This window comes from Cyprinus carpio, chromosome A11 (genome assembly GCF_018340385.1).
Source record: "Cyprinus carpio isolate SPL01 chromosome A11, ASM1834038v1, whole genome shotgun sequence".
NCBI classification, from domain to species: domain Eukaryota; kingdom Metazoa; phylum Chordata; class Actinopteri; order Cypriniformes; family Cyprinidae; genus Cyprinus; species Cyprinus carpio.
Window position 1 is genome coordinate 20,909,136 of NC_056582.1, and position 12,139 is coordinate 20,921,274.

General features: G+C 38.6%; 1 pseudogene; it reads left to right on the forward strand.

The window, feature by feature from the left end:
* The first annotated feature begins 3,327 nt into the window (after positions 1-3,327).
* On the forward strand, positions 3,328-10,698 carry LOC122146677 (annotated as a pseudogene).
* The last annotated feature ends 1,441 nt before the right edge of the window (positions 10,699-12,139 follow it).

Genomic DNA, 12,139 nt, shown 5'->3' on the forward strand with positions numbered 1-12,139 from the left:
TTTTTCCTTAAAAAAGTGAATATATATATTAAATAATAAAAAAGATATTATGTTTACTGTTACTATTACTAAAAAAATTATACAAAATAGTCATTCCTAACCCCTAACTCTGCACAATTTGGCCAAAAATTGTATTATATATCAATATGACTAATAATAATATTATTATTTAATTAGAAACAATGTATATATATTGCTATTATTCTTCTTACATTAAAAAATACAACAAAATAAATCATATTCCTAATCCTTTTGCAGAAAGAAAACAATTTGAAAAAAATATATAGTTATAGTTCTTATCATTGACAATATGTTACACTACAGTTTTAACAAAATAATAAATAATAATATTTCTCAATTTCTAAATAATTAATAATCATTATTATTACCATAAATATGAACAACCATAATGTCTAGCCTTACCACCCTGCACAATGTGGCCATAAAATCGTTGCTATAGATCGAATTCAATACTGACTACAAAATCAATATCTTAATGTATTATATTATCTTTTATTATTATTATTATTATTATTATTTGATTACTACTACTAACTACTACTACTGATACTACTAAAAAATATCTATATAGATATATATAGATATATATATATATATCTATATATATATATAATCATATATTTGTCACCGCCAAACGATCTTATTATGTAAAAATAGCAATTAAAAATTAGTGTTTAAGAGCAATAATGGTCTTCTATTCATTTTCAGACTTTCAACAGAGGACTAGGCTTGTTATTTTTGGTGTACTGTTGGTCCAGGACTAACCAGCCTAAACAGTCTGGTGGGATTCTGGAGCTTTTTCAGTGTTGGGAAGCAGAAGGCCCTGAAGGCGTATGCAACCATGCACTCACAACATAAATACACCGCAACATTAGATGAGTCTTCCCTAGCATGCCTCTCCTATTAACCATGTGCATTTGTTCATGGGTCTCAGGTTTGGGGTTTTGCCCTGGTGTTTGACTGCCTTATTTCAGGGTTAATGTTCTTGAATTACTACTCTGTCAGTCTGTTCTTCAGTGATGAGGAGAATAAGAGGACATGCCTGCTGAGTGGACTTCCTGACCCAACTGCGTGCAATAAATTACAGGGAGTCTCGCCCGGCTACACAGCTGTGTCCCGTCCCCCGTTCCCCGGCCTGCTGCTATTTCCATCTATTTAAAACGCTTTCTTCCATTTGGCCCGTGTGTGTAAGTTTACTGAATCCAGTGTCCACATCACACATGCACGCCTGCCCCCGTTTTATATTGCGATCAGGCCAGTTGCAGTTTTCTGCCAAACACAAAGCAAGCTAATGGACTATTTCTAGCAGGTAAACTGGAGGTCTGTGGTGTCCCAGCTCGTGGAACATGTGTTTGGTGTTTGTGCAGGTACGTGGTCCCGCGATCCACATGAACGCGGTGCAGTGTTCGGGCCGGGAAGAGCTCCATCACACAGTGCCGCCTCCCAGGAGGTGCCTGCTGCGCTTCATGCAATACACTCCCAGGATGCATCTGTCCGCTGCAACGTCCCCAAACACTGGCCTGAGCGCGACGGTACGTGCATAGACACTTACTTTAATCGTTTGAGTTTTCTTCCTACTTTCCGCTCGTGGCCGCTCTTGATTCATTGGCAGCCTGTACAAGCAGATGGTAAAAAGCTGTGAAATTTGGCACCACAGATAAACAAGTCAGTCACATGAACATTAATTCATAGTGCAAATTTAAGGAGTCTTTAACTCATCAACCTCCGCTAGCTGCCACCGAACTGTCCAAGTTGGTTACTGCATGTTATTCGCAACTAACCGTCCAATAACATAAGAAACAAAATTTTTGAAATTCTTAACTCCTCCTCAGACTGTTGCTCTGATCTTCACAAAAAGGCAAACCCAGATCGTCTTCAGATCATGCCGAAAATAAGGTCAGGAATTCAAATTGATTCGTCAAATCGTTCTCAAATAACACCAGGACGGATAATCTGGATGATGAAGTTTGCCGAAGTGGAGAAGATGAGGCGATATCTCCACAACCTTTTACCATATATCCAACCAAACTGGGTGTGTGTAATGACAACTACGTGGGAGGACTGAGACAACCTGCAGAGGTTTCGTGGCATAATGAGGCGCGACCTATGGGTACATGACGGATATACGGTGGCCCTGGCTACATGCTGAGAACATCCAATACGGAATATAAAGCAAACTTCCTCTCTGCCGTTTTGATTTTGATCGTGTGGTGAGAACCTACTTGTTACTGAAAACTGGATGTCTGATTTTCAAGAATAGCCAAAACCATAATCATCTTCATAGATGATGCGAGGACTAAACGTTAAGGACTGATTTCCGGTCGTCGTGATTAATCAAAACATCTTTCGTGAATAGTGGTGAACAAATTTGTGCGAAGGCGCATGGGCACAGGTGGTGTGTGATGGCTGTTATCTATGCAGTGCTTAAATATATCCAGAGCCAAACTTGGTGTGTGTTACAACAGACAGAGTATGACCTGAAGATATCTGAAACAGATTTATCACAGCAGCAACCTAGTGCGTCAGGAGAATAGAGTCCCTTCACGGTTCCGATATCATGCGTGAAAGTTGGATACATTTTGAACCACCAAAGGTGTTCAAAAAGTGTTCACTTAAAATATTTGTTTCACAAAGGTGCACAGATTTGAAAACAGCTCCCCCTCTTAATGTCTTTAAAAGGAGTTTTGTTCTATTTTCTTTGAAAACCTACTTTTTTCAAACTCCTCTTAGACCGGGTTGTCCTGATTTTCACCAAATTCGATTCAGATCATCTTAATGAGCATGCTTTTATCATTTGAAAACACATCAACAATTAGAAATTATTTTAAAGCTGTAACTCTGTGACACTTTTGCATGTTGAACCAAGGCTTGTGAACATGTGACTTGTATAGACCGTCACACTGAATAACACCATATCAGTTTGGTATGTCACAGTGCCGTCCCCCCTATTGGTACAAAAGTGATAAGCAATTTTTTGACGTTTGTTTTTAAAGATTTTTATCTAACACCATGTATAAAGGGCTTGGATGCACTAATTTGTGCCGTTGGTCTGGGTGTTTTCCCTACGAATAGTTAGATTCCTCATTTTCACTCTTATTGTACTTAAAGAATGCTTGCAATCCATATATTTTGAGCACAAATGCAAGACGTGATATTTGATCTGTCCCTGTAATGCTCAGGTGCGTCTGGCGGCAGGAGCGGGAGGCAGGACGGAGGGCCGGGTGGAGTGCGGTGCTTGATTGAGGTGAACGGTCAGCAGTCGCTGGGGCGCCGTCTGCAGTGAGAAAATGGGGCATTAATGAAGCCATGGTGGTGTGTCGACCGCTCGGCTTCGGCTTCGATTCCAGAGCCCATCACAGGTGCGTGTTCTACATCTGTACGTCACAAGAGCAGTCACTTATGTGAATAATGACACCAAATTATTTAGATTGAACTACTTGGCTCAGGCATTTCAGAATATTAAGAACAGTATTTGAGATGGTGTCCGATGATATGGACTATTATGCGCTAAACAATCGTTCCATTCTTAGTGTTCTGTGCATGTCTTGGCATTGGAATTAAAAAAAAGATCATACTCAATTGAGCTAATATCGTTATTTATGCACATCTGGCATTTTCATCCACGTTTTTTACCTTCGATATCCCAAAATTTTTGCATAGGTGATGGACATAGCTATGCAGCATGTCTCAGGAGGTTGTTTTAAATCTCTTGTCCATCACACTATGAATAAAATGGCCAGCCAATAGGTTTGGTGCTTTTGGTCACATGGGAATATGGTCACACTTTATTTTCTTTTCTTTTCTGTGACCAGTGGGTGTCAGACATGTAATTTCTTCGAGTTTTGAACAGGTCCCGTAACGCTTTGTTTATCACAAGCACAAACTCTCTCGGCTCGACTGTTATTGTGCTGAAGCAGCTTGAAGAGACTCTTATGAGTAGAAAACTGAACAATCACTCACTGAAATCCAGTCTCAGTAGTAAAACGTGAGAGCTTATCACTGTTTACACCCATGGACTTCTCAGTTTTTCAAGGCTGTTTGTTTCCCATGCAGAGGTAATTCAGCCCTGCACGATTCGAAAGAGCAGAACCAGAGAGAACCACCCACATAGAGTGCTGGACCAGAGCAAATTGTCACGTCTTATAAGCAGCTCTCGCTAAATAGACGGGGAGAGGAACGTGGAAAGTATTTGATAATGGGCAATGAATTAGTGTGGTAATATCTGGCAATTAATGACTCTGGGTGGGTTTCATGCGGCCTCAGTCCTGCGTTCGTCCGTCCTGAAGGACACCTTGTTTCTGGCCCCAGCAGCTCCGGGTCCGAAGGACGGCTTCTGACGGAAAACACTGCATCGGACACGAGCCTCTCCATCCAGCGTGCAACAGTCACGGACAGGTGTCTGCCCACGAGGGCGGAGCCATAGCCGCCGGAGTCACCTGTGCCGCCGGTAACGACCCCTCAACACACACCACACACACGGTCACTGAGCTCAACACACACCTCACTAGGGGACACACTCATAGCCATCTCTCTAACACAGCGGGTCATACACACCCTCACACACACACTCACACACACACACACACACACAGGCACACACACCACTCACACTCCCACTCCCACACACACACACACACTACACACACTAACACACACACTCACACACAACACACTACACTCACACACTCACACACACTCACTAGCTTTGCCTCCCACACACACACACACACTCACACTAACACAAACACACACACACTCACCTCCACACACACACACACACACACACACACACACACACTACACACACTATACTCACACACACACACTATACTCACACACACACACACACACTATACTCACACACACACACACTAGCACTCACTCACACTCACACACACTCCTTTACACACGACCCACACACACACACACACCACAACTCCCACACTAACACACACTGCACACCACACACACGACACACTAACACACGTCACACTCCACACACACACACACACTAGCACACACACAACGCCCCTCAACACACACTCACACACACACACACACACACCAAACACACACTCACACACACACACACACACACCACACAACACTAACACTCTCACACACACACACACACACACTCTCACACACACCTACTACCCTTTCTACACAACACACACACACACAAACACCCACACACACACACACACTCCTCTCATACACACATACACACACACACACACACACTCAACACTAGACTTCACCATGCAAAGTGATTAGACAGCAGGGATATGAATTATCTCCAAGACTGATATCCTATATTTGATTATTATAATAATATATTAAAATGTACAAAATAATAAATTATTTAATTTAAAAAACCTTACTAAACTGTCATTAAATAATTAAATGCCAAATCTTAAATAAATAATATTTAAATAACTCAAAAAAACACTTACTAAAAAGTAACTCATCATACAAATGTCAAATTAGCATAAATATTTTCATTATAAATAATTGTTAAAACAAAATAATTACACTTACTAAAAACACAATGGTTTTGCAAAATATCAAATTAAATGTAAATAAACAAATTAATAATAAAACTGTCAAAATAAAACACTAAAAATTAATTAATCCTACAAATTTTCAAATGACAAATATTCATAAAATAGTAACAAAAATGATGAAATCACAAAAATATCAAATTAAATAAATCCTTTTAAAATAAGACATTCAAACAAAATATAAATGAATAAAAACATACAAATGTCAAACTAATATAAATACATAATTAAAAAACAATTAAATAAAATAATATAATAAAAAAAATCCTTACTAAAAATTCAATAACTCACAAAAATCCTCAAATTGAAAATTACAAATAAATGCTTACCAAAAATAATTATTCCATAAAAAGGTGATTATTTCATCAGTTCCCTCCATGTCTATCGATAAGTTACCATGAACAAGCAATCTGTTAACTTAAACTGAAGGGATTTAAGTAAATATTTCCTGAAGGGGTTCAGCCGACTGAACATGTCTCCGGTTTTAATATAATATTCTGAATTAAAAAATTCTCCATAATGTTTGTGTTGTGTTTCGCTTCAGCAGAGTTGTGTGATAGTGTGTGTTGTGTTGTATGTATGATTGTGTGTTGCACACACACACACACACACTAACACTCTCTCACACACACACACACACACACACACACACACACTCAGACACTACACTTCACACATGCAAAGTGATTATGAGCAGCAGGATATGACATTAATCTCCAGGACTTGATGCTGAACCAAGCAGATTTTTCACTCATTATAAAGCAGCTCTCGCTCAATAACGGGGAGATGAACGGTGGAAAGTATTTGATAATGTGCATGAATTAGTTTGTACTAGCTGGCATTATTTGCTCTGGGTGGGTTTCTGCTGCCGTCAGTCACGCGCTTCGTCCTTCCTGCAGGACACCTGGTTCTGGCCCAGCAGCTCCGGGTCCGAGACGTGCTTCTGACGGAACACACTGCATCGGCACCGAGTCTCTCCATCACGTGGGGGGGGGGGGGGGCAACAGAACGGTACGGTGTACTGCCCTACGAGGGGGCGAGCCAGAGCGCCGGAGTCACCTGCGTGCCGACGGTACGCGCACCACCTCAAACACACACATGCACACACTCACACTCACACTCATACCACACACACTAACACACACTAACACTCTCACACCCACCACACACACACCACACACACTCACACACACACACTCACCACACACACCACACACCAAACCACACCTGCCACACACACTCACGAACACACCACACACTAACACTCATTCTCTCACACACACACACACACACACCACACACACTAACACTCTCTCACACACACACACACACACACAACAACTAACACTCTCTGCGTCTCACACACACACCCCACACACCACACACACACATACTAACATCGTCATCACACACACACACACACACACACCCACACACACTCACACAAACACACACTAACACTCTCTCACCACACACACCCACACACACACCTCACCACAACACACTAACACTCCTCTCACACACACGTCACAGCACACACACACACACAGCACACACACACCACACACCACACTAACACTCCTCTCACACACACCACACACTCCGCACTAGACGTCACACATGCAAAGTGATTATGAGCAGCAGATATGACATTATCTCCAGTACTTGATATCCTATAATATTGATTATTTATAATATATTAAAAATGTAACAAATAATAAAATTTAAATTTAAAAAAAAACCTTAACTAAAATCATTAAATTAATTAAATGTCAAATTAAAATAAATACATATTTAAATAACTAAAATAACCTTTTCTCTAAAAAATTAACTCAATCATACAAATGGCAAATTAGCATAAATATTTTCTTATAAATATTTTGTTAAACATTAAATAATACACTTACTAAAAACAATGTTTTGGACAAAAATAGCAATTAAATGTGCGTGGAAATAAACAAATTAATAATAAAACTTTCAAAATAAAACACTAAAAAGTAATTAAATCATACAAATTTCAAATGAACAAATATTCAGAAAATATTAACAAAAAGGATGAAATCACAAAATATCAAATTAAAATAAATCATTTTAAAATAAAACATCAAAACAAAAATACTACAATGAATAAAAAAATACAAATGTCAACTAATATAATAAATAATTAAAAACTAATTAAAATAATAAGAATAAAAAGCCTTACTAAAAATTTCAATAAATCACCAAAATCCGCAAATTGACAATTAAAACAAAATAATGCTTACAAAAAATAATATCATAAATAAATGCTCACATGTAGTATGCATAAAAACTGTCAAAATTAAAAATTAAAACCCTTTACCAAAAAAGTGATATATTTCATCATTCACCTCCTGTCCATACATAATTTAACCAGAACATGCAATCGTTAACTTAAAATCTGAAGGGGATTTAAAGTCAATGTTTTCTGAAGGGGTCAGGCCGACTGACAGGTCTAGGTTTAATGTACAATATTCGGATTAAAAAGGCTCCGAATGTTGTGTGTTGTGTGTTCGCTGCAGCAGAGTGTGTGTGATGAGTGTGGGTTGTGTGTGTGTGTGTGTATTGATGAGTGTGGTGTTGTGTGTCCCTCAGCGGCTCCGGTCTGGTGATCGCGCGCAGGCTGGTGCAGGAGTCTGCGTATCGGGAGGAACGTCCGCTGGGCAACCTGCTGACCTGCGCTCACGAGGAGAACTGTCTGTCGTCCTCCGCCGCGCGCATGACCTGGCCCTACGGTCACCGGCGGCTGCTGCGCTTCTCCTCACGCATCATGAACCTCGGACGAGCCGACTTCAGACCGCGAGCCTCGCGAGAGTCCTGGACCTGGCACCAGTGCCACCGGTGAGTGGGTCATGTGACGCTTCACGGGCCAATCAGAGCCCAGGACTGTGTCACGTGACTGAGCCGCGCTCCTCCTCTGTTACAGACACTACCACAGCATCGAGGTCTTCACAAACTACGACCTCCTGACCCTGAACGGCACAAAAGTGGCGGAGGGTCACAAGGCCAGCTTCTGTCTGGAGGACACGTACTGCCCTGAAGGTGAAGCTCCTCACTGCTACAGAGACACGCAAGCCAGGCGGAAGAAATCATTTCTAATCAGAGATGACAGGCTTTAAAATAAGACCAAACTGATGCTAATCAAGGCATTTCTTATTTGACATCACTCCTCAACAGCTGTTTCTGTCTCAGGAAGACTTGTTTTGAAAGTGACTTATAAAGAATTTGATGTATCTGGCCAAAAACATACTTGAGTAAAGTTAAAGTAGTGAGTGTAGAAGTTACCACTCACAATTATTTGTGATTAATTGAATTAACGGGCATCTTGCTTGTGTCATTAATTTGATTACAAGTTAATTAATTGACAGCCTTAATTATGAATCTATGTAATATTTATTTACTTTAATATAACGGCAGTAGCATTAATCCATTCTCTGAAAATGTTTAACATTTTATAATGTCCTTTAATTGTTTTTGAAATGAGAGAATGAGTTTTTAATTGTTGAAAACATTAGATTTTTTAAATCAAAGATTTATAACATAAAAAAAGAATAGTGGAATCTCTGAATCTTTAAATGAATTCTGAGGAAATCTCGGTGAACTAATGGATCTGATATTGATAACTTCAGCTCATTTAAAGCTTTATACATCATATTTTTACATTTTTTCTCTTTATGGATTTTCTGAATTGTATTTTTACTTTCAGAACCATGTTGTTGTTCGGCTTGAGTAAAATAACGCCAGAAAACTGATCAGATAATAATGAGCTGAACACTTTTTGGGCTCTCCAAAAACCTTTATATTTTTTTCATATACTTTTTTTTTTTTTTCTTTTTTCAGACGTTTTTCTTTTTTCAAAATGTTTTTTTCGAAGACTTGTTTCTTTTTTTTTTCAAAAAAAAAATTCAGATTTTTTTCTTTTTCAAAGACTTTTTTCTTTTTTCATATTTTTTTTTTTAAATGTCTTTTCTTTTCAATTTTTTCGAGAATTTTTTTACTTTTTTCAAAAAACTTTTTTATTTTTTCAAAAACTTTTTTATTTTTTTCATATTTTTGTATTTTTTAAAATACTTTTTTCATTTCTTTTTTTCAGACTCTTTTATTTATTTTTTTTTTTTCCAAAAACAAATTTTTTTTTCAAAAGCTTTTTTGTTCCAAAGACTAGTTTCTCTTTAAAAAAGGTTTCCTTCTTCAAAATCCTTTTTCTTTTTTCAAAAACTATTTTCTGCATAATAATCAGATAATAACGAGCTGAGAACAAAAATGTGACGAGCACTTTTCAAATCAGATTAAAATCATAAGGAGTAAAAATATAGATTTTTTTTCATGTATTTAGTGTCATTTTAGACTGGAGTGAAAAACAAACCCCCACAGAATAACTCTACAGGTACAGTGATCATGCCAAAACTCTATTTCTGCTGATCCTGAGAGAGAGAGTTTAATGATGTCTACTTGGTCTCCACGGTAACAGGCCTGACTAAACATACGCCTGCTATAACATGGGCGTCAGGGCCATCACTGTGGGCTGCTGGGATACGTACCGCCACGACATCGACTGCGGTGGGTGGACATCACCGACGTCGGCCGGAACTACATCTTCAGGTCAGAGGTCACGCTGCGCCTCCTTAACTGACCCCGACTCAAATGCTTCATTTCAATGAGATGCATGTTCTATATGTTAGTTCGGTAAGGTTTTTTTATTTTCATATTTTGTAAGATTTATATTTATGGAATAGTTTCGATCCATTTATTACCTGTTCACCACGTTTGAGCTGAACCCAATACAGCCAGAAACTGTGGTAAGACTCGAGTTTAGACGCTGAAGTGAAAAACATTTAAAAGTAGAGAAAGGACTTCTTAGGATCATTCGACTCCGCGTCTGGTGTCCTCAGTATTCACCTCTGAAGCACATTCAGTCTGAGATCCGTCCTGAGCACACGATCTCTCTCTCTCTCTCTCTCTCTCTCTGAAATCTGTGGTAAACTGTTTTCTGCTGGCGTCAGTGTGCAGTACACCTCCGGCCACCAGGCGCCGCTCTCTTGAACAGGAACCATGTCTCACTGTCACTGGAGATTCTCTCCCTGCTGAGGAATGAGAAGAAATCTTAGGATTTTTGGCTCAGGAAGGATCTGATTAACTAATAACACACACACACACACACACACACACACACACACACACACACACACTCTCTCACACACACACACCGCTCTGAAAGAGAAGTGTAAGCTCATCTTCACATCAGCTGCATCGAGAACAGTCTGAAATCCCGCTCACTGAAAGTACTGTTCCTTTCTTCGTACTAATTTAATCTGATATGAAACAGTCTAACAAATAGACCAAAATTAGTAACTACATGAGCATTTTTGCAAATGCTTTAAAAATGAAACGTAGCAGATAAATGCGATATAAAAATGTAAACGTTTATTTGACACCTATATGTAGTATTTCAAGGTTTTGTTTAAACAATAAAAATAGATAATGCATAAAAATTAAAATATTTGAATTCATTAATAAACCAAAGATCATTGTAAGATTTTCAAATGCTTTGCAAATAAGGTTAATTCAATGTTCTGTGCCGTTTCCTATTTAGTTATTTTGTTGTGAAAAATTAAAAACACTAAAAACACTTCTTAATTCAGTAGCTTATCCTATTTATTAGTATTCTTATTTATTAGCTATTTATTTTATGTTGTGGTTACTGGGAATTTGGACATGTAGTAGTGAAAATCTAACAATTTTTTGTAGTAATATCAGCAAAATCTTTGTTTGGCGCATAAATAAAACTCTGGAGATGAATGTAAACCACCATCGGGTTTTGTTGTTGTGAGGCTGGGAAGCCAGAAGGACCTGTTTGGAACACCAAGCAGATCCTCAAACAACTATTGTTCTCGTCCACCGCCGCCCTTGGTGATCTTGCGATGGGGAAGGTTCAATAGTAGTTGATTCATTTGAGAAATGGTGATGAGCAGAGATCAAGAAAGAAGGGATGGTAGCTGCTTGATGAAACTCCACATTGTTCTCTTCATCTGCCCATTGAGAGTGCAAGCTTTACAACATTGATTTGAAGTAAACTTTCTGCAGTATGGTGCTGTATGCTCCTGTTTTCATATTCATTTCTCACAGTGTTGTTGTTTAAGTGTCAGTGTGCAGTACACACCTCGGCCACCAGGCGCCGCTCTCAGCGAACAGGAGCTGTGTCGCTGTCACTAGAGATTCTCTCCTGCTGAAGATAGAGAAGAAATCTTAGGATTTTGGCTCAGGAAGGATCTGATTAACTAACAAATCTCACCCTCATCTTCATGGAGATATTATGGGATATATTTAGACTATAAAAATAAGTGGCTTTATTTAATATATGTGCTTATTTAAGTGTGTTTGCATTTTTTCCCCTTTACCAGAGATGCCAAAAACCCCTTTAATATGAGAAGCCAAAATCAAACTATATCAAAGTCTGTTACATTTTAAACATTTGTAAATAATAATAATAAAAAAAAAAGGTTGCAGGTATTTTTTTAATCGAATTCATTTATATT